At 40.7% G+C, this 24,446-nt stretch overlaps 1 pseudogene; it reads left to right on the top strand.

Moving 5' to 3' along the window:
- LOC111584906 (venom factor-like) overlaps nucleotides 1-23,322 on the top strand; it is a 43,042-nt pseudogene extending 19,720 nt beyond the window's left edge.
- Nucleotides 23,323-24,446: the final 1,124 nt, after the last annotated feature.

Below are 24,446 nucleotides of genomic sequence, written 5' to 3'. Positions count from 1 at the left end.
CCAGAACACTTTTCGTATGTTTGCATTTTAATTTTTTTTAACCAAGTTGTTTTAGATATTATTTTTCCCCTGATCACTGCTTTCAGAGCATCCCATACGATAGTTGGATTCACTTCCCCATTGTCATTTTGTTCAATATATCGTTTAATTTCTTCCTTGACTTCTTTTACTGTTGCTTCATTGTTTAAAATACTCATATTTAGCCTCCAAAATGTCTGTTTTCTTCTGCTGGATACATTGATTTTCATATAAAGAGCATTATGATCTGATACATCTGCACATCCAATTTTACATTCATCTACTTTATATACATCTGATTTGTTTACCAAAAAATAGTCAATTCGTGAATGTACCTTGTGACTTGCGGAATAATGGGTAAAATCTTTTTTAAATGGATTAAGTGTTCGCCACATGTCAATCAATCCCAGTTCCTCCAGTGATAATTTAACAAATTTAGATAAGGATGCTTTGCTTTTTTGAGTACTTGTTGTGTCAAGTTTATGGTTCAAAATAATATTTAAATCACCACCACAGATCAAAGTTCCTTCTACTTCGGTCACTAAAATATTAAACAGTGATTTAAAGAATTTTTTGTCACTCTCCGGTGGGGCATAAACATTCACTATAGTGATAACCTCCTCCTCAACCCTTCCCTTTACAATAACGTACCGGCCTTCTTTTTCTTTAATTTCCTTTTCAAAGTTCAAGTTTGTTGAATTAGATACCAGAATTGCTACACCTCATTTACGATCCTGTTTATATGAACTATAGTAAGTATTTTTGAATCCCAACTTTTTTAATTTCTCATGCTCATCATCCTTTAAATGCGTCTCTTGTAATAGAGAAAACTGTATTTTTTCTTTTTTCAATTTTTGTATAATCTTCCCTCTCTTCTTGGGTGTAGTTAGACCATTCACATTCAATGAAATTATATTTAAAGTATGCATATGTTAGCAAGATTCAAACAAATATGTGTGCACCCAAATAAACTAAAACAATCTGAAAATAAAAAAGGAATTGAACATTTTGAACACTGAACATGTGACACACATGATGGAGATGTTACTAAACCTCTCCAAATCGCCCTGTTGGTGGGTGGGCAGGGATTCCCCACAAAAGGTGAGGGCCTGCATCTAGACCCTATCATGAATCCTATAGAAGGATTTGATGGGCTAGTAATGTCCAACATATACTGCAAAAACCTCGTTGGGTCGGCATTTCTGATTACCATATTGTATTGTAAATCACAGCAGGGCACAAATAAATAAGATTATCAAAATTTGTCAGTTATCAAATTATCAAATTAGGCATAACATCCAGTGGCTGAATTGTACACAGAAGACTCTTGTTACCTCTATAAATCAGTTCCAAGTCTTACAAAGGTCTCTGAAATTCCCTCAGCTTCTCCAGTGTTCGACGTGCAGTCCCACTCGCATATTCTCCGCCACCGGCTCGTTGCCACTCTGTCTCCCGCTGGACCGAGGTAGCACTATCATCACGCTCCTCTGGCAGGTTCACGTCGTAACCTCTAGCTCTCAAATCCAGTGCAGCGTCTCTGGCGTTGTAGTAACTTTTAACACCATCTCTCCAAAACACACGTAGCCTAGTGTAAGGGGTCTGGAAGCGAGTGCCTCTTTCTTTCAGCACTTTTTTGATGTCACTGTATGAGCGCCTTTTCTGCACTATCTCCGGGGGAAAGTCGTGGTCGAATTGGATTAGCTTGTCTGCTACTTGGATTTTCTTCTGCCAGGCTTTTTTCAGAATCATTTCTTTTATTTCAAATGACAGAAAGTTGACCACTATTGATCTTGGTCGCTCACCTTGTTTTGGCTTAAACGGGGGTGTTCTATGTGCCCACTGAATGTGCAGCTTGGTGTTATCCGGTAAATTCAGCTCCTTCTTGAAAAGCTGATCCAAGTATGCAACCATTGAGTCTTTTTCACTGTCCTCCACTAGGCCAAACACCCGTATATTATTTCGTCTCAATCGTGCTTCTTGCTCGGTGATCTGGTTTTGCATTTGTCTTGTGTGTGTTAGCATCCTCTGAATTGTAGCCTTAGCATCTGTGTTCCACTCCTCTAGCTCAGCAATGCGGGACTGGGCCTCTGCCAAGCTAGTTGCCTGTTCTGTCAGCTCTTCTCTGCTTTCTTGGAATCTCCACTCCATGTCTTGATGAAGTGATATTATGTCTTGTTTAATTTCGGTTTTAATCAATGTCAATTCACTTCTTATTGCAGTTTGAAAGTCACGAATCTCGGTGCTAATCTTTGCTAGCCCCTCGAGAACTAGCTTAGCATGACGTGGGTCTGCCTCGTTGATTTCCTCCATCAGATCCTCTTGGTTTTTTTCTTCATTTTCAGCAGCTGCCGACATTTGTCTTGTAACGCCTTCTTTTCGCGGCCCTGCTCCACTCATGATATAATATCCAGCAGTTTCGCGTCCACTTTTGGAGTTTAGTGGAGTTCTAGTTCACCGACCTCAGGGAGGTTTTAACTTTGCGTGCGTACTGTCCGCCATCTTCGATCATCCGCTTACTGGTCCGGCCTATTCCACGTTCTGCCACTGAAGTCCGTGCCTTTCTTGGCCTCTGCTCATATTACAGGAGGTTTGTGAAAGATTTTGCTCTTCGTGCCTCTCCTCTTGTACACCTTACTGGGAAGAATGTTCCATTCCAGTGGACTGCGGAGTGCCAGGGGGCATTTGAGTTTCTGAGAGACACTCTTTGTGCTGAACCGGTGATGTGCCATCCTGATTTCACACAGCCTTTTGTTCTCTACACCGATGCGTCCCAGGTTGCTATTGGCTCAGTGCTAACACAAGTGATAGATGGACTTGAGAGAGTTGTTGCATATGCCAGTCATGCTCTCACAGCAACAGAGCATCGGTGGTCAACATATGACAGAGAGTTATGGGCTATTGTATGGTCGGTCCGCAATTTCAGACATTACTTGGGCCTATGGCATTTTACTATTGTTACGGATCACAAACCTTTGCTTGGCCTGAGGTGGCTCCCCATTGATAATGACAGGACAGGCCGGCAGAGTCGCTGGGCGCTGGAGCTGGACCCGTATGACTGGGTGATTGTACATAAGAGTGGAGTGCATCGCACTAATGCTGATGCTTTGTCTCGCTGCCCTGAAGCCCCCGGGCCACTGGTAATCTCTGGGACACAGACTGTGACTGTTGTGGATGACAAGTCTGGTGCTGTGTGTGGTGTTGAGACTCCATTGGAGGGTCCCTCGGAAGCACCAGACCTTGGCCTACCCACCTCTCCTGAGCATGCTGTGACGGATGACGAGGCTGTGATCCAGTCTCTTTTTCATGACGGGTCAGACATTAGGCGCCTCCAACAGGATGATCCAGACATTAAATGGGTTCTGGAGTGGCTCAGGGAGGGCGAGAGGCCTCCTAAAGGGAGACTTAAAGGTAGTAGTCGGGGTCTCAAGATTTTGTGGCATGAGTTTCCTCGCCTGACTGTGTTTGATGGGATTGTGTGTAGGGTTTTCGCACTAACAGATGTGGAGGAGACTCGTCAGGTTGTTGTGCCTTCTGCCCTGGTTTCTGAGGTTTTACGTCACCTGCATGGTGGCCCCTTGTCCGCCCACTTAGCAGTTGAGCGTACCGTGGCCTGTGCGCATAGTGTGTGCTACTGGTCCTGTATGTATCGTGACATTCGGGAGTGGTGTGACCAGTGTTATGCATGTCAGAGACGCAAGTCCCCAGTGCCCCACCACAGGGCTCCAATTAGGACTTCCTTAGCTCAGCGCCCCTTTCAGCGTGTTGCAGCGGACATACTGGAGTTGCCCATTACCTCAAAAGGCAACCGGTATGTGTTAGCTGTGGAGGACTATTTCACAAAGTTTGTGAATTTGTATGCAGTTGCTGACCAAAAAGCTACTACGGTGGCTGAGTGCCTTTTCAGCTTTGTCATGGAGCATGGTGTGATGGAGTTGCTTCACACTGACATGGGGAGGCAGTTTGAATCTGAGGTGGTTAAACAATTGTGTGTGATGTTGGGTGTGAGGAAGACACATACCACGCCCTACAATCTGAAATCTGATGGCATGGTGGAGAGGTTGAATAGAACTGTCATTGATCAGCTTGCAAAGATCCTGTTGGTGTGTGAAGGTGAATGGGATTCCTTTCTACCGCAGGTTGCTTTTGCTTACAATACGAGCATGCACTCCAGCACAGGATTCACGCCCTATTTCCTCACTCATGGTAGGGAAGCTCGTGTTCCTGTGGAGGTGTTATTAGGTCCGCGACTGCAAGTTGACCAGGTGCACGACTCTTTAGATGACTTTGTTCTTTCCCTCCGCAGACGCTTGGACACTGCTTTTCAACTGACTCGAGACAACAGTGTGACAGCAAGTGACAGAGTGCTTACTATGACGCTAAACAGAGACACTGTCCTTATGATGTAGGTGATTTGGTGTGGTTAAATGATCCGACTGAAAGCCGCCGCAAACTAGCACCACACTGGAAAGGTCCATATGTTGTTCGACAGAGACTGGACAGGGATGACATGACTGGGGTTACATATGTCATTGGTAGCCCTTTTGAAGATGAAGCTCCCCTCCAGACTGTTCATTATGACAGGCTGCGCCGTTACTGTTTGCCCACTACTTTCCCGTTGGCTGGCCCGGCAAAATCAGCCACTTTATGTTCACTTCCACAGGTGCCCCTGGATCCTGTTCTGTTATGTGATGACCCTCTGGGCCGCACCCCCTCATCACCAGAGAGGGGGGATGTGACTGATGGGTCTGGTTCGGGTGAGCTTCCTTTATGTATGGGTGCCCTAGTACATGTTTCTCGTGCTGGATGTCACATGAAGGCACCTGCTCGTTACAATGATTATGTGATGATTTGAGTGGAGTCTTCATGTGTATCCATTTTCCATGTTTTGTTTTGTTTTTTTTGTTTCATGTGAAATGGGGACATTTCTAGTTGAAGGGGGGGGCAAATGTAAGCGGGTGTTGTTGTAGTACGCATGCGCCTTCCCCTGTTTGTTTTTTTTCTGTTTTGGTTCCCACGCTCTGGGGGGTTGTCATTAAAAGGCCAGACCGGTTACTGCCTCTGTTCGCCTGACAAACGGAGATCTGCCATCTTTTCTCCAAGGAATATTCAGTCTCTGCACCTTTCTCAGCTCACCATGCTACATAAGTTTCTCCTTTAAAGATACAGAAGAGTAAGCCATTAAATCACTGCAGTAGGAACACAGACAAATTATTAGTTACTAGAAATTGGAATAAAGGGAAAGAGCATACCATAGCAGTGGTGCTGCTTCTAAAGTAGCCAACCAGCTTCCTTGCTTTGGCCCGGATGCCAGAGAGCACAGGGTGCTGGTCAAGTGCCTTCTTCACGGTAAGATTCAGTGTATGTGCAGTGCAAATATGGTGCCGAAGCTTCAACTGTCTCACACAGGCAACCATATTGGGAGCACCATCAGTGACCATGCATGTCACCTTATTGGTGATTCCCCATTCCTGCATCAGAGAAGCTTTCACACAAGCTACATTTTCAGCAGTGTTTGATTGGGGGAATGCCTGCACTCCTAGCAGCACTGAACTGAGCCTGGTGTTCTCACCCACAAAATGACATGCAACAATGCAAATGGCATGTTGATGGATGTCCACATGTCAGAAGTTAGGCTAACAGCATCCACCTTTTCCACTTTAGCCTTAGCCTTCTCCTTAGCTGATTCATACTTGCTCCATCATGGCCTTCAGAGCCTAAAGGAAAAAATATGTACTGCTGAATTGTTAGACATACAATAAAGTTCTCATTTGTTTCATGCATGCACCCATACATACCTGCCTTGTAGGAAGAACATAATTGGGATCCAATTTGGACACAAATGCCCTGAATCCAACATCATCCACAATACTGAAGGGCTGTGTGTCCTTCCTTGTTTTCTGGTGGCTGGTTAAAAGAGAATAAATACAGTGTCGGTTACCTGTCTTTATTTGCACAATACACATAAGTCAACATGGAAAAATTGTGATAGTGTGTTTGTAATATTGTAATGACTTACCTTGGCTGGGTGAAGCTCCAGTTTCCTCCTTATTCTCATGCAAGGCTCGGTAATGCCTTAGCATTAATGAGGTGTTGTTATTGTACCCCAACTCCTTGGAACACAATAAACACCTCACCTATGAATAAAATAAGAAACAGTGAAAAATACAGTTCTTGATAAGCAAACCTAATGTGTGTGTAATGTTAGATTTAGCTTACCTGATTTGGTGTTATCAAATCAAAATGTTCCCATACAGGCGAAATCCTCCTCTTCCTAGCTGGCTCCATAATCCTATCTCCTATCCTTCTCTCCTCACTCTCCTGAATCTCCAAACTATCTCCAAACAATATGAGCGCTATCCAAACTCTCGTACCCAAACTATCAAAACTCTCAACTGACCGCAACTCTCTATCAAAAACCCAACATTTTGAACGGAGCCTGAGGGGTTTATATTGCTGTCAAACCTCATGGCAAAATCTGAACCACTTTCCGAAGCAGTCATGTGGTTCAGCCAGGCAGCGAGGCTTCAGATGTCATCATTTTTGTCTCCTCCCCTAAACGAAGAAAGCCTCGATATGCGCTTCGTGGAAACGCCCCCTCCATTACTCGACACAGGCTTTGAAGCCTCGGCACCTCTCGTAACATCACTACCAGTTAGCTGACGGAGGTTTTGTTAAGCTAATAACTTGGTACTTGTGTAACTTATGTGTCCAAATTGGTCGTAGAATTTTGGACAGATGGCACAAGTTCAGTAGGTAATTGTTAGAATATCCACCCGAGCAAGTTATCAAGTTTTTTTCTTTAAGAAAATGGAATGAACACGCAAACTTAGCTACAACTAATGAATGCTACTTAGAATGTTACTTAGAATGCTACTTGGCTACTTAGAATGTTACTTAGAATGCTACTTGGCTACTTTAGAATGCTACTTAGAATGCTACGTGGCTACTTAGAATGCTACTTAGAATGCTATGTGGCTACTTAGAATGCTACTTAGAATGCTACTTGGCTACTTAGAATGCTACTTAGAATGCTACTTGGCTACTTAGAATGCTACTTGGCTACTTAGAATGCTACTTAAAATGTTACTTGGCTACTTAGAATGCTACTTAGAATGCTACTTGGCTACTTAGAATGCTACTTAGAATGCTACTTGGCTACTTAGAATGCTACTTAGAATGCTACTTAGCTACTTAGAATGCTATTTAGAATGCTACTTGGCTACTTAGAATGCTACTTAGAATGCTACTTGGCTACTTAGAATGCTACTTAGAATGCTACGTGGCTACTTAGAATGCTACTTAGAATGCTACTTGGCTAATTAGAATGCTACTTAGAATGCTACTTGGCTACTTAGAATGCTACTTAGAATGCTACTTGGCTACTTAGAATGCTACTTAGAATGCTACTTGGCTACTTAGAATGCTACTTAGAATGCTACTTGGCTACTTAGAATGCTACTTGGCTAATTAGAATGCTACTTAGAATGCTACTTGGCTACTTAGAATGCTACTTAGAATGCTACTTGGCTACTTAGAATGCTACTTAGAATGCTACTTGGCTACTTAGAATGCTACTTAGAATGCTACTTGGCTACTTAGAATGCTACTTGGCTACTTAGAATGCTACTTGGCTACTTAGAATGCTACTTAGAATGTTACTTGGCTACTTAGAATGCTACTTAGAATGCTACTTGGCTACTTAGAATGCTACTTAGCTACTTAGAATGCTACTTAGAATGCTACTTAGCTACTTAGAATGTTACTTAGAATGCTACTTGGCTACTTAGAATGCTACTTGGCTACTTAGAATGCTACTTAGAATGCTACTTAGCAAACTTGGCTACAACTAAGGAATGCTTGAAAACGTTGGCAATAAACTATAAAACAGAGATATTACTCAGTGAGAGTGTTCTCGCAGCGACTATGGAAACTTCAGCATCTAAATGCAAATTTTCAAAAGGATGATGTTAAAAGATAATATTCACTGGAATAGATCTAATACATGTGATGATCAGGACCACATGAGACACATGCAAAATATTAACTGCGCTGTATTCTAATGCAAGGGTGAGAGCTTAAAAACCTAAATTGCACCATACATGCATTTCTAACATTTTAAATGAATAGATGAAGTAGTACTAATAAAACCGATTATTTCTGAGAGTAGTGGGACATTTCTCTAAATTAACTGACACAGAAACCAGGTTCATGGCTCAGAAGCAGCATCTGAACTCTCCACATTCTGCAATGAAGTTAAAGAAATAATAGAAAATAAACCTTAGGTCAGACCTGCAGCATAATGTCTATCCTAGACTGCAGCCTTTGCAAATTAGCACTTGCATAGCTTCAAAATTTGATGGCATATCAAATATTTGTTCAGCCCTAATGCCCATAAATCAAATATTTTTGGATTAATCAACAACCAGAAATGTAAAGTTTGTCATAGCTGACATTTGTGTACTTATGAGGACAATAGTAAGTCACATGTTGCCTCTTGGTCAAACATTTTCATCAAACTGGAGTCATTGAAATGGGTAATAGTCCACAATAGGTTGGAGGAACTGGAAATGAGTTCAGCCATTTCCAATTCCTTGAAAGTCTTAGCTGACCTAAGATTATTTGACCAATAATGCTTTCATAGTCCTTGTTTCATAGCTGACATCCTGATCAGTTTTTCCAGCTCCAGGGCCTTTTTTTTAATTGTGCATACAGGCTCACTGGCATGACTCATTGGAACAGAGCCATTTAGCCAAATTTCACACTTCTGGGTTCTCTAGCCTGAAAAAGGCTAGTTTTTCAGATCTGACATAAATTTTTGAGTGTGTTGTTTTTATTCACATTGTGCTAGATTGTTTGACAGCAATTTTCTTTACATATGTTAATAGTTGTGGCCAAAATATTGACTGAAGTAAACACTTTACAGGAAAAATAAAATTCTGAGTGCCCTCAGTTTTGATGATGGCACTGAGGTCAAAAAGAAGCGGGCACTCAGGAAATAAAGAAGGATGGTTCCATGTAGGACATTAATCCCAGTCTTTAAAAATGTAAACAAGAATGCAGTTTAGTGTTGTAGAAACACAATGTTTGGGAAATGGAGTTGCACTGTTGCATCTTCTGACTTAATTTATTTCCACCTACTTTTCATCTGGGCTCCAGTCCTTGTGAGCATGACTGACAATGACTGATCAAAGTAAATAATCTCAAAATGCACATAAATCTATGAAAAATCTCTGTGAAAATTTTAAACAAACTGGGACTTGGCCTATTTACTGTTGTGGTTTTAATCGTGCTGTCTTGCTGCCTGTGATTCTATCAGTTAATGTTCAGCTTGTTGAGTTCGCTTTGTACTTCTTTGTGCCACAGCCTGGAAAGACCAACTCTCCAGTATGTCTTAATTATGTCAGTATCTATTATATGCCAGTATCTATTGTGTTAACTGTGTAATTACACAATGTGGCCTGAAGTCAAAAGTGTATCAACATGCCCTTCGGCCCTCTCGGTAAACCAAACTCATCAGAAACTTGGACTTTGCAATGCGTCATACTTTTAGGAAATGTGGGACATGTTGCTGGCGTTTGGGTAAAAAGTAGTTTTCGATGTCCCAAAAATGACTCAAAGTTTGTACAATGTCATATTTGAAACAGTCCAGAACAAACCTCAAGTAGGGTTCACCCAAATTCACCACAAGTTTAGTCATTTTCTTTTCTGTTCAGATAGGGTTATCTAACCCTTTATATTATTGCAAATATCGCAAATTCATAAATATGCAATTTCGATTCTGTGTTTATGAAATTATTCTAGTGAATGGCCACGGGAAGTTCTAAACTCCCGTTTCACGCTTGTTTTAACAGGAAGCGATCTGGTTGAGGCCGAAAAGACTGGGATTAAAATCGTAGAGTCTCCTTATATCGTATTCTTCAAAGACATGCCAAAGTACTTCAAACCAGGCCTGCCTTTGGACTTCACAGTAAGGATCATCATGTGTCATTTTTGAATACAAGTGTTGCTGAAATAAAATGCGTCAAGTCACAGAGATGAATTCTGGCCATCCCATCCAGATCCAAGTGAGCCACCACGATGGCTCCCCGGCCCGCAACGTCCCGGTCAAGCTGAATTTGCTGGAGACACCGTGGGTCGTCTCCTCCGGCATCGCCAGAGCCTCCATCAACATGCCCAGCGATCAGCGTGCACAGACCATCACTGTTCGTAGGACTGCATGCTGCCTTTACTCCAACAGAGCTCCCATCACTGGATGTGATCCAGTGATAGGAGCTCCGTTGGACTGAACATTGTGTTAGTGTAGAGCTGAAATGATTAGTAGATTGTTTGACTGGTAATTCGCAGAAAGTTAGTTAGGAACAGCTCTGATGACTAATAAGCACATTAGAGCTCTGATGAGCAAATTAGTTAGGGTTATATTGTTTTTTTTACCGTTAAAAGTATTCTTGACTGAGATTTTTTTTAATGTCACAAGTTTGTATTGTTGATTTTTGGTGCTTTATGTTATCTGCTTATGATGCTGGCTGTGGGACAATGGGACATCCAGTTTTGGGTTTATGAGGACAAAACTGCCACAAACTTTCAAATGTTTTGTATTTCATCTGCTTTGCAGGCAGAGAGCACACAGGCTGGCCTCAGACCTGAGCAGCAGGCCAAACAACAAATCACTGTTCAGCCCTACGTGACTTTCACCTCGCGACAAAGAAACTACTTGTACATCTCCACAGGAACCAACACAGTGTCTGTAGGAGACAGACTGTCCCTGAAGCTCAGCATATCTCTTGTTGAGCAGACATAAAGAGAATTTGTCAAACACATCACCTACCTTGTGAGACACACAAGTTTTACACCTGGAAATCAGAAGATAAAGCTGAATGAAACCAACTCTGAATTAAATGCTGTCTTTCTCTTCAAAACTCTGCCAGGTGCTCAATAAAGGCAAAATCATAACTGCTGAGCGCATGAATGTCACTGGCCAAGTGGTCACCAGTGTTGTACTGTCAGTCACACCAGAGATGATGCCATCGTTTCGCTTTGTGGCATTCTACAGTATTCCCTGGCTTGCACTTGAAGAGGTGGTGTCAGACTCCATCTGGATAGATGTGGCAGATTCCTGTGTTGGAGGGGTGAGTGTTCAACTCAGTGTCTAAGGTGGCAGACAGAGTGACTGTTCCATATCTGACAACGTTTCACTTTTCACTTGTAACTCTGGAATGAATTTGAATGAATGAATTGAATGGTCAACATTGTGAACTTTCCTGGCAATCAACAAGTCTCATGGAAAGGCTGAAACCAACAATGAAGCGCACAGACTGCAGTCATTACTGTTTCACTTGGTGGGCCGTATTTCCTGATGATGGATACTCTGCAGAGCATCCAAACATAGTCCACTGTTGCTTTTGTGAAGACATGACTGTATCATTGTGAGCTAATTTGGACTCCTCTCATCTTTATTGTTTGACTGTTTGCATTTTTTTTGTTGTTGTTGTATGTGGCAAGTGATGTGTGGTATGAAGCAAGAAAAGTTGTACAAACCAACAGGGTAATTAAAAGTTTGGTTTATTGCTGTGTTCATTTTCTCTTACAGCTCAAAGTCGGGCCAGTGGACGGCATTTGCAGAGACTATGCGCCTGGGAAGAGCTTCAGGTTTCAGATCAGAGGTGACCCGGGTGCAAAAGTCAGCCTGGTGGCTGTGGACAACGCTGTGTATCTTCTCAACGAGGACAGACTCACACAGAGGAAGGTGCGTGAATTTCTATCTGAGAGGGTTTGGGTTGATAAGTTGTCCTCAAGAACTTATCATCATGAGGACAACTTCTATCATCGATAGAAGGGTTTAAAATAGAATTGACTTTACTCATAAAACAATCTCCACATTTTTCTCAGATTCTCCATTTTCCACATTGTGCCACATTTTGTTGCCATAGAACCAAATAGCAACAACAAGAACTAATGCCTTCTTTGTGAATATGCACAATACTTCTAAAAGTCAGTTTTTAATTGACATGATTTAATACACACTGGAATGCAGTGGGTTTAATAAGTCTAACCCGAACAGGCATCATTTTAAAATATAAAGTCATGTCACCTCATTCTTGATTAACCTTCTGCTCAGATTTGGGACGTGGTGGAGCACGGAGACATTGGCTGCACCCGTGGGGGAGGCCGGGATGCTAAGGGGGTGTTTTCAGATGCCGGACTGATGCAAGACTGATGCAGGACTGATGCAGGACTGATGCAGGACAGATGCAGGACCGCTTTACTCCTCCAGTACCGGGTTCAAAACTACAACCAGACAAAGTATGTACGAGCATGGAACAGCTGTCTGTTCTGTTTGGAGAATTTCAGCCGTTTCTCACTCGAGCAACTTCCTGAGTTGACACCATCGTACATGCTGTTAACGTGTTTACATGTGAAGGCAGATACGTACTTGTTTTAGATTCTCCATTCAGGCTACTGAGCAAAACACAGAGTAGTTCACAGGAATCATCATGTACTGTAATACTGGTGATTTTAATGATTTTAATTCTTCTTCTTCTTATTGTTTTTTTTCCTCCATATTTTAATCATGTTTTAACTGTGTAATTTCATAACTGTGTTTTGTATTTGCTGCTGCCTATCTTGGCCAGGACTCCCTTGAAAAAGAGGTTCTTAATATCAACAGGATCTCTCCTGGTTAAGTAAAGGTTAAATAAAATCAAAATGGAAAAAAAAATAATGATTTAGTTGTTTTCTTGACTGGTGCTCCTATACATAGTAACACCAGTAAAGAAACACACCAAAAAAAAAACTATAGTGAACATTGAAAAACATCATAAACTAGCTTTCATTAGGAAGTAGCTGTCAACACTTTGAATCCAGTTTTCCCCTTGTAGCAGCTCAAGGCCGTGTTTGCATTGTGTGTTTGCTGAAAGTGAGGCGATCCTGGAGTCGCTTTGGGTGGAGAATAATATACAAACCAACTAATCTCTTAATATGTCGGTTTGTGCCTAATACTGAATATTGTTTTATGTGTGTTAAACATAGGTGATATTCACTTCTGAAAAGTCTGGTACGAAGCTGATACTTCATTTATAGTGTAGGGTTACAACCTATATTCACAAGAGATTTACATTAAAAGCGACCAATGATTGAAAGAGCAAAACCCATATCTCGTGTCAAAAAGGAACTCATCTTAACCTAAATATGTGTTTTCTTGGACTGTTGCTTGCTTTTATAGCAATTTTTGAGCCACTACAACATATCTTCCTTGTGCGCGTTGGGCTTAGGGGTTAGGAACACATTGAGAATCAAGAATCTTTATTGTCATTGTGTTTCCCCACAGCGAAATTACAATTGGTGACTCCCAGCTATATATAAAAAAAAAAATAGAAAAAGGCACACTATGTACAAATACATTTTTTAAAAAAATACTTAAAAGATATAAATATGTAAACATTCTTAGTGCACATGAGCAGTAGGATGGGTGATAAAGTGCAGTCCAGTGCAAGACTCAGTTCTTTATTCCACATAGTGTATCTGTTGTATGTGTAGGGGGGAAATGGATTGGACAGCTCTTGGATAAAAACTGAAACAGTATGGGTACCACAGAATGATAAAACTGTTCAAAAAAGCTGTGATGAATCTGTTTATAATTGTGCATCTTGTCCATTGAATCCTAAATATCATTCCAAGGTAACACTGGTTGGACAAAAGCACAACCAGTGCAATGAAACAATGAAACCTTGTGTAAGGGTTTTTGTTTAGTTTTTCCTGTTTTTCCTCTCATCTCCGCAGCCGTGCAGTGTCCAGGCAGTACCAGAAGGAGACGCTCTGCTGAACTGTTGAAGCGTAAAGCTCAGCTGGGTGAGTGTCCCCTCATCATGATTTGTTTAGCCAAGAACAAGCGGAATGAGCACTTCTCCCACCTGACGGGTGATTTGCACTAACTGAGATTAGTCGGTATATAATTTCTGCACATCTTTCAGTGCTTTCTACCTTTAGGCTGACTTGTTGTGTATAGTGATCTCATAATAATAATAATAATAATTCATTGGATTAATTGACAAGCTTCAGGGGAGAAGAACCCACAGCAAGCTGACATGGAAATGTTATGAGACCGTTGTGTTAGAAAGCAGTTGCTGTTTTACACACTAGTGCTTAATATTTATTTGCATTTGGTCTGGAAGAGTCTTTTCCATGTCTAGAAACAAACATTTGTCTTTTTTTCTGCTAAATTTGTAATTTTCTTCACCCACTCTTCACCAACTTTGTCTGGCATTTCAGTCTTTTATTAAATGTGCTCTTAAATACAAAAGAAGCTAAACAGCTGAATGAAACTGGCAGATTTGATAATGATTCTATTGAGGTTCTGCACTAGCAGTTACAAGTGCAATGTATAATGACATTGGACTTTTATCAACTGTTGATTTAGAAAAAGAAAAAAAGAGTTCTGAGGGTTGGGTTTCTTTCTGATGACTGGTTGCTCGTCTCTTGTCCTTGTGCCTTCAGAGAGCCACTACAAGGAGAAGCTGCAGCATTGCTGCTGTAAAGACGGCCTCAGGGAGATCCCGATGCCGTATTCCTGCACGCGACGTTCCCTCTACATCACTCAGGGCTGGGAATGCATCCGAGCTTTCCGATACTGCTGCGCCACTTACAGGGACCAGGTGTTTGACACAGAGATTCCCACCACCCCACCAACCACAACTGCAGCTCCCACCACCTCCTCTCAACCCTGGACTGTCAGTCATACTTCCAGACGAGAGAAAATAACGCTCTCCCGATATAACTTTGGTAATTACTGCACCTCAGCTTTATCAACTGTGTATCCAGTTAGCTGCAAAGGTTTAGTTAGCTGTTATACACAGTTAGCTGGATATTTTGAAACTTTTTAACACAATGGTTTTAAATTTAGTGCTATATTTATCATGTTCACCAGGTTTTAGCAGGCAAACCTTTGCTAACTAACCCTGCTCAACACATTAGTACAGTTGAGACTAACGATTGGCTTTTATCACAAACCAAAGTGTTCGATACATTAATGCCAAATACCAAGACTTTTCATTTAGAGCAAGTTTTGGAGCCCTGGTAGCATGTTGGAGTGATTCACATTCCTACCAGTGGCTTCAGACTTTTTCACTGATTCATAAATAGTGCCACAAAATGCAACAATGTGTCAAGAAAGAAAAGAAGGAAGAATTCGTGCAAATTAACACATAAAAATAATTCCCGAAATTAGCATTGCGAATGTATCAAGAAGGACGAAGCACACCCAAGACGTCTGTTGGACCTCAGGGGCAGACTTACACATATAGAGTTTTGGTGAGAAAAAATCTGTACCTAACTTGAATTTTCTTCTCGTAGACCTCGTAGACCCACCCCCACATATGGACGTATTCAAATAGATTGGGGACGTACACTTTTGTTGTCATCTTTTGTTGTTTGTCTCACGTTTTTGTCGTTCTGTTTCTTGTTTTTGTCGTTTTGTGTTTCCTTTTTGTCTCATTTGTGTTTTTTGTCTTATTTTTGTCAGTTTGTGTTTTGCTTTATTCATTGTTTTTGTGTATCCTTTCTGTGGCTTTGTGTTTTTTGTCTCGCTTGTGTTGTTAGTCTAATTTTTGTCGCTTTGTTTCTCTCTTTTGTCATTTTTTGTCTTATTTTGGTTGTTTGTCCATTTTTTGTTGCTTTGTAACTTGTTTGTCCAATTTTTTGTCCCTTTTTTGTTGCCTGTGTCATTATGTTGTCATCATGTTTCCATCCTCTGCAGGAACGCAGACAGTTCATAGTGGCAAGCCTGAACTGGAGTTAGTTGTGCCAAACTCTGTGTCTCTCTCCGTCAGTGACCAACAGCCGATGAGGATTAAAAATTAACTTCAGTGATATGACTGATTCCTAATTCCTCCTCTTCCTTTCTTTCCAGGCAGTGTGTGTTGGCAGACAGCATTGATAACTCAATCAGCGAGGACTCTCTGGCGTCTCTGATCCGAATGCCTGGTGGCTGTGTGGAGCAGAACTTGGCCTCCATCACTCTGCCACTCATTTCCACCCTGTACCTGGACCGAAGCAACAGCTGGGAGAGTGTAGGAGTGCAACGCAAGGCTGAGGCTATCCAATACATCAGGAGAGGTGAAACAGAGAGAGAACACAGGAATAAGTGGATTTGTTACAAGTCAAACAGGATATCTACTAGAAAATGAAATTAATAAAATAGGTAAACTGGATGGGCATAAATAAATGTATTAATTTTGTGGTGTATGTGGAAAAAAAGGATGGATGGATTGTTGGATACATAGCTGAACAAAGGGTTAGCTGATGGATGGATGGATGATGGATGGATGGATGGGATCAATGGATATTTGGATGGATGGATGGAGGGACGGATGGACGGACAGACGGGTGGGTGGACGGATGATAATCAGTTTATTTCAAAGATGAATTATAGCCTCTTCGGTAGTTAGATGGTTTGTTAGCTAACTGGACAGAAAGATGGATGATTTTGGAATAAATTATTCTTTCACAGTGCAAGTCAAACTTTCTCAATCCTTGTATCTTTTCTTTGAATTCTTTTGTGTTGTTTTCAGGCTATGAGAACCAGCTGGCATACAGAAGGAGCGGTGGCTCCTGTGTCTCTGTACGGCGGATACGGGGCACAGGAGCAAGCACATGGTACTACCTAAATATTATATTTTCCGTTTCTAATCAACTCTCTCAACTCACGAGCTAAGAGTATTTCAGTTTCATTGGTGACATTGAATTTGTTTTTTTCAGAACCCAAGAGTTGGGTTTATCCAATAATGTGGATTTTAAGCTACACTGGACAAAAAAAAAAAAAAAAAGAGTAAATACGTCCATGCATAAAATGAACTACTGGAGAAAACTAATTTAAACCACTTTGTCTGATAAACAGTGTACGTTAGATCATAGGTGAGTGACTAAATGTTGGCTAATCTGAGGCTACCTCAATGTCAGGATCACAGCGTACGTGGTGAAGGTGTGGCTGATGATGGCCATTTTGCCATCATCGGCATCAACGAGCAACAAGTGTGTGACCCTCTGCTCTACCTGGTGAAGAATAAATTCCGGCATAGAGAGAAAATCTACGTAGAAGACAACCCCGTTTACAGCACGACCATGACTGTAAGACACTTACACACGCACTCTAAATACACCATGTTTAGCTCTAGTCCTTGCTTCTTTTCCCATGTAAATTATTGGAATTCATTGTTATCCAATCCTCTGTACCTTTTGTATTCAAGGGCCATAAACGTTATATTAAATAGTAAAAACAGAAACAGCTGTGACATCTGAGGCCGTTTTGTTGCTTGATGACTTGATAGTCACTTAATCTTAAGCTAACCCCCCAATTTTTTAAACAAATGATGCTTAAGATTAAAAACTATACAAGCAATAACCCTATAAACAATAACAAGATCACACTGGTCATATATCTTTTGAGTATAGAGGCCTGTCTTTAAATCAGTGTCTGTTGATGTTAATGTGGAGTTTGCATGTTGTCTCGGTGTTTAACCAGATGCTGCAGCTCTCTCCCACACTGCAAAGACATGCAGGTCATGGTAACGGACCTCTCTTAATAGTCTGAATGCAACGTGAATGTGAAGATGAATTGTTGTTTGTCTACTATATGAATGATGGGCAACCTGTGCAGGGTGAGCACCACCTCTCCTCCATTTTCAGCTGGGACAGGCTCCAGCCAGACACAGGCATAAAAACTCAATTCTTCTTTAAAATGCACATTTTCATTTAAAGGTTGAATGAGGAAATCAGGTATTATCAGGTAAAATAATTGGAAAATATATTTTTTGTCATCTTTTTTTAAAAAAAAAACTTTAAGCAAAGTTTACTTTAATTCAATGCAGCAACAAGTGTAATCTATAATTTCTCTATAATTACTCTGCTGACTGACTAGAGTCGATACAGAACAGGTGTTTGGAGTTCACTTTAAAAGGCATCATGAGAAACATAAAACATTACAAGCTGAGGCTGACATGCAAAAAGTAGGCTGAGGAGTAAATATATAAAAATCATGGGATTCACAACTTAGAACCAACTTGACGTGATGTCTAAAAGCTTTCCAGAGTTTATTCAAAGCCTCTTTTTGCTATCCATTTCTCCAGGGTGGTCTCTGTGGTGACGACCCAGAGACAACTCTGACCGCCTTTGTCCACATCGGTCCCACATTTGTCCACAATGCGCTCAAGCAGGCAGGGATCCACTGCAGCAGTCCAGGTGTAAATGTGGAGGTAATTATGGAAGTCAGCATTATTGTTAGTATAGCAGTTGTCTTTAGTCTTCTGTGCATTATTATTTTTATAATGAGAAGTGATTGTATCAAAGCTATCATCTGCCTGTCTGCTGTAGGAAGCCATCCGTTCAACATGAGCCTACTTGAAGAGAGCTCTGACGAAGCCTGTGGGGAGAGGAGACCATACACGGTGGCCATCGCCTCTTATGCCCTGGCTTTGGACGGCTTGCCCACCACTCTTCATGAACTTTTACTCAGAGGTGCAGCTCCAGGTATGCCTTGTTTCATTTGTCCAAAAAAAAGGCACATACAACTCTCATCTGCTAGAACTTTGAGTTTTCACATTTTATTTTCTGGAGAGAACTAAATCCTTCCTCCAAAGTCCTTAAAATGAAATTCATCTTTTCATCTGAGTCTTGGCAGAAATGGAATCTTGTGTTATTTTCCCCCAACATATCAAACTATCCCTTCAAGTTGCTTCAATTCTTTAATCAGTGGTTTTTAAACTGCATTTTTTTCCCTGGTGCAATTAGTTTATTGAATTCAAATGTCAGATCTCACTATTGTTGAAGTCTGGTGCACAAGAATTAACAGAGGAATTTGATAAATTATTTCAGAATGCATTTGCCGCTGCACAAGGTTCAGGGTTTGGATCAGGCAGGTTAGTGACAATTACTGATGCTGTCTCTTTCAGATGTGCACTCTGTCTGAACTAGCATCCTGCTCACTTTTCTGTAAAAGTCACAGTGGCTTAGTCGGGAGTACCAATGGCCCTTTAGCAGTTCCATGTCATCACTTCCAACGTGACACAAGTCAAAAGGCATTAACAAAAGAGCAAGCACATGATGCATACTTTGTGTGAAGCTATGTAGGGAAGACTTTTCCACTATTCAGGGCCAATAATGCTCCAAAAATATTACAGAGAGCACTAAAGACACAGTTTCCTTCCAAGGTGTCAAAAAGATGTTCTAGTTCATTTTGCTCTACAGTGTTAGGGTTACAGTGTCATTAACCTGAAACTGAGGTTAATGACACTTGCCAATAATAAATGTAATCTGGGTTTTGACAAAATATTAACACGAGCTGAAGTTTAGTTGGTTGCTTCCAGCTGTTTGTGGGAGTCTTTCCTATGAATTTATTAAATTTTCTGCAACATAAGGAGTTTCTCCAAATCGAGAAAGCTGCGCACATTAACGCATGAGGCACAACAGCAGCCACTTCATTAATTATACTTTTAATCATAAATTATCCTGACATGGAAACTGGTTGGATCAGGATCTAATGTAAGTCATACTGTGTATTTTTAGTTGGGGTTCAGCATATTCGGGAGAGAGTCACAGTTTAACAGACTGATGAAGCCAGCAATATTGATTCAAAGGTCATTTTGTTTCTTTTGGTGTTTTGTTCGAGGTTAACACAGTTGCTCCACATGAGAAAGTTCCTGGATATAAAGGGGTTTGCAAGGTCAAGACCTAAGGATAGTGACGTTTCAAGGTCTCAAAACAGATAATAACGGATAATAACCCCAACTAACGCACACAGCAAGTTCCTATAATTCTTTCTCACTCCTCTAGGTTTCAGCCACTGGCTTGACAGGGAAAACCACTTGTTCATGCTGGAGGCGACCGGCTATGCCCTGCTGGCTCTGGTCAAGTGGGGACGAATGGAGGAAGCTGCTGCACCCTTCAAATGGCTGAACAGCCAGAGAAGAAAAGGAGGAGGCTTCGGCTCCACTCAGGTACCAGCATTGAAATTCTGTCAGCTGAAAGACAGAGGGCGTAATTTATGTCCACCGTAATTTACTTTACCTATGTTATTGTACGCAATATTAAATATATTTAAATATATCTAATATCGAAGCCCTGTGCCCGAGACGGTGGTCTCAGAACTCTCAATCAGGCTTGACTAGTCACATTAATTCAATGGCAATTAAGTCATTCAGGAAAGAAGATGTTTTTAAAATGTGTGAAATGAAACACGCTACTGTCTGTTTTTCCTCTCATAGCCCACCATGCTGGGTGGTGGTCTCTGCGTCAAACACCTGGTCAGAGTACCTGATACACAAACCCCCTCCTGATGACCACAGTCTGGATGTAGACGTCAGGATAACAGGACGCAAGGAAATCCGCTACCATTTTAACCCGAAGACAGCCTATGCTGCTTGTACCTCCAGGGTGAGAGACAGTCAAAGAATGTCCATTCAGATGAGTTAAAAGCTGAAAGTTGACACAGCTTACAGTTGAGTTTTAGAACACTGAACGGTGAGTTTGGAGGGCATCAGTTCATGTGGTTTTTCCACATGCATTTCACAGACAATCTTCTTCTCTGTTCGCAGTTGCCTGCTAATCTTGATTTGGAAGTAGAGGCTCGAGGAAATGGACAAGGAATACTAGAGGTATTATCACGATACATAAGAATGGACTTGTAGAATGTTGTAGAATGACATGAATGGAGTATGGGGTTACTAACCAAGACTGACCTCATTCGAGTCTCACTTTCATGACGTGCTGAAACCGCAACAATCCATTCTAAATGTATTTCAGAAATATCACAAAGACCTTGCCGCTAAGGGCTTTGTTTATGAGTACAATACTTATACGCTACTGTCTGCTTTTCCTCTTATGTTTGTTTGTTGTTTTCTCCTCTGTGCCTCTTACACGTGGTTTTCTTTCCAGTACAGGGAAAGACAACCACGGGTTGTGACCTATTACAATCAGCTGCATGAGGTGGAAGAGAAAATGCCCTGCAAGCACTTTGATCTCAACGTCACTTTTGAAGGATCCAGCGGTAGATCAAATTCTCACACTATATCACATATTTTACACGACGTCCTTCAGACGGGTGAAAAATTAAAGCAAATGCACTTTAGCAAAAAAAAAACAAAGCATTTAGACTGCTGACCTGAGTAAATTTAGTAAAATGAATTTATAAAACACTCGCATACAATCTCTTAAAATACATACGTTTTGCATACATCACAATGCAAGGACTGTGTGTGCTCGTCTTCAGGGACTTTTTGTTAGTATTATTTTTGTTAAGATCAAATGAATACATTATTGTTAAGATCAAAATAACACATTGGAGCATAATTACATCAAATACACTATTACATACGCTCTAGCCCACCATATAATATATACAGCTGTACATTAATTAATGCTTTGCTACTGTCCCGGACCAGAAAAGCCTCCAGCAGATGTAGAAAAGTCAGACAAGATCAAGTAGTTGTTGTTGTTATACGTGTACACGACTGTGCAAAACGTTAGATCGGCAGCAATATCGACTACCTTATTACAAATTGCAGGGCACAGTTTCACAGTTTCACAGCTTTGGGTAGTTCAAAATATCTTGTGCCAGTTCCTCTGTGGACTGACACTCTGTACATTATCTGATAGGTACTTTATTCATTCCCTTAGGGAGATTCAAGGTATGCACGAACTCACGTGTTACATAGAAGATAGAGGGCCACTGTGCGAATGAGCATGCAACAGACATCCCAAATCTGCCTAAAATGCTGGTGTTTACAGAGGTGAGCTTAAAAAACTTTTAGTATTTACAATAAAGTGCAAATTGGTGTTATTTGCAATAAAAATAGAGCATGATAAGAGTTCATAATACAATAAGTATAGTATTTGAAGTACAAACGATGTCAGAGCTCTGTGGAAGAACATCTGTTGGTCTGCAGATGCAGGTACATCTGTTAGTCTGCTGCTGCAGGTAGTTCTTCATGGATTCTTGGTGTGCCTCAGTAAAGACTGATTCCTCTGGTTTTTCTTTCAAACTCATTTTAAAATGCTGCTGCTCACATGCTCAAAGACTTTAATCTGATCAGTGACTGATTGTACGTTATGCCTTTACATGAACAATGTGACAGCAGCTGATTATAGTCGTATATTCATCGTGCCCTTTGTCAGTGCTGTTCTTTTTCTCATTCACAGCAGGGCTCTAGGACCCAGAGACGTCAGGATGGTGGTTCTTGATATCAGTCTACCAACTGGATTCACCCCAGAAAACTCTGACCTGGAGATGGTAATCACCTTCTAGTGCTAGTGCAGAAAAATCTGAAAGCTTGTGTCAATGGTGTATTTAAGTGTCTTTAAAATGAATGTAGTATTTTAAATAAAAGTTTGTAAAAAGTTTACTACATCATGATAATGACCTTCTAATGGATGAGACATGAATGATCACATGTTTAGGACGGCGGCGTTGCTAACTAGCTAACAGCTGACTCTGTTTATGTGTGTGTCCAGCTGTCCAATTCAGTGCATCGTTACATCAGTAACTTCCAGATTGTAGACAACCTGAGTGACAGAGGCTCCCTGATCATTCACCTGTTCAAAGTAACATCACTGTATTTATAATTATTATTCTATATCATATCATTTTATGTTATTCATATGCTTTTCTTTTTTTCCAAGAAGCAGGTTTCTTAATGCTCAGTAAATAAGTCTTTATGACCACAGTCAACAATCTGAGGCAGTTTTAGGCTATTACACAAAACCAGCTTATTGGTACCAAAGCCACGGTTCAGAACTCAGACTTGCTAAATCAGTGTTAGTGTAGTGCAGTGTAGGGCTGCAGCCAGAGTACTGACGATAGTTAGCAAGAGAGATCATATTTCTCCTATGCTGGTTTCTCTTCATTGGCTTCCTGTGAAATGTAGAATAGAATTCAAAATCCTTCTTCTGACATATAAAGCTCTTAACAACCACTCTCCATCATATCTTAAAGACCTGATAGTACCATATTATCCTAGCAGAACTCTTCGCTCTCAGACTGCAGGCTTACTTGGAGAAGTGACCTGTAACGTCTCTCTAAAAGTAGAATGGGAGGCAGAGCCTTCAGTTATTAGCTCCTCTCCTGTGGAACCAGCTCCCAGTTTGGGTTCTGGAGGCGGACACCCTCTCTAATTTTAAGACCAGGCTTAAAACCTTCCTTTTTGACAAATCTTATAGTTAGGACTGACTGGGGGACCCTGAGGGGGTTAGCTGGAGTCTTCCTCTTGGACGTCCCTTAGTTCTGCCCCTAGTTCTGCTGCTATAGGCCTAGGCTGCTGGAGGACCTCTCTGGATGCACTGAGCCCTTCTTTATCTACCATTATATTTAATATATATATATATATATATATATATATATGTATGTATGTATGTATGTATGTATGTATGTATGTATGTATATATATATATATATATATATATATATATATATATATATATATATATATATATATATATATGTATATATATATATATATATATATATATATATATATATATATATATATATATATATATATATATATATATATATATATATATATATATACACCATTATAGCATTACACTCACTCTGTTTCTCCCTGTGTCCTTTCTCCGAGTGTCCCTGATACCAGAGCTGGATGCTTCAGATCTGTGGTGGTTCTCCCACCAACTGGCCTAATCTCCATCTGTGGGATGCTGCTGCTGCTGACCTTCCTCCAGCCCACTGCTTCCAGCTGCCCATTTCCATCAATCTACTCTGCATCACCCTCACTATACTTGATTTGCTCGTCTACATATTTTTGAATTTACCACCAGCTATATATGTAGTATATTTAATGCCAGAGCCATACACCATAGCAGTAAACTATAATCAGTTTCCATCCCAGAGGGATATATGCGCAGATTTTTTTAAATACCATGTAGAAGACTATATACAGGAAGATGAGGTATCAGTTCTTGCACATAGATATACAACAGTCCTTTATTACTCCCCAGGTCAGGGGAAATTTCCAGTGTTAGAGCAGCAAAAATCTTTCAGAGCAACACTAACTACAGTTTACTACAGTAAAGATAATTATAATAACAATAAAATATACAAGAATGAAAAATGAATAAATACAGTATTACTACACTATAAGTGACATCAGCATAAAGTGGCTTGTGGAATACATGTAATTGTAAAAGTGCAGAAAATGCCAGCAGTGCAAGGAGTTGTGGAGATTTTCTCAAAACAGGTGAGTCCTGTGAATATGACCAAAATATGAGATAAAACTACCAGAAACATGTACAAAACGACCAAAATATGATTGGTTGATAATGTATCAGTGTTGTTATTGATTATTGATCGGTTGCAGGGACAGAGATTTGTGTCTGAGTCTCTGCTGTCATCTAATCTCTCTCATGTAAGATCATGTCACAGGAGG

The sequence above is a fragment of the Amphiprion ocellaris genome, chromosome 8, assembly GCF_022539595.1.
Source record: "Amphiprion ocellaris isolate individual 3 ecotype Okinawa chromosome 8, ASM2253959v1, whole genome shotgun sequence".
Lineage (NCBI taxonomy): Eukaryota > Metazoa > Chordata > Actinopteri > Pomacentridae > Amphiprion > Amphiprion ocellaris.
The sequence above is the reverse complement of the archived record's forward strand: the minus strand, read 5'-3'. Positions and strand labels throughout refer to the sequence as shown.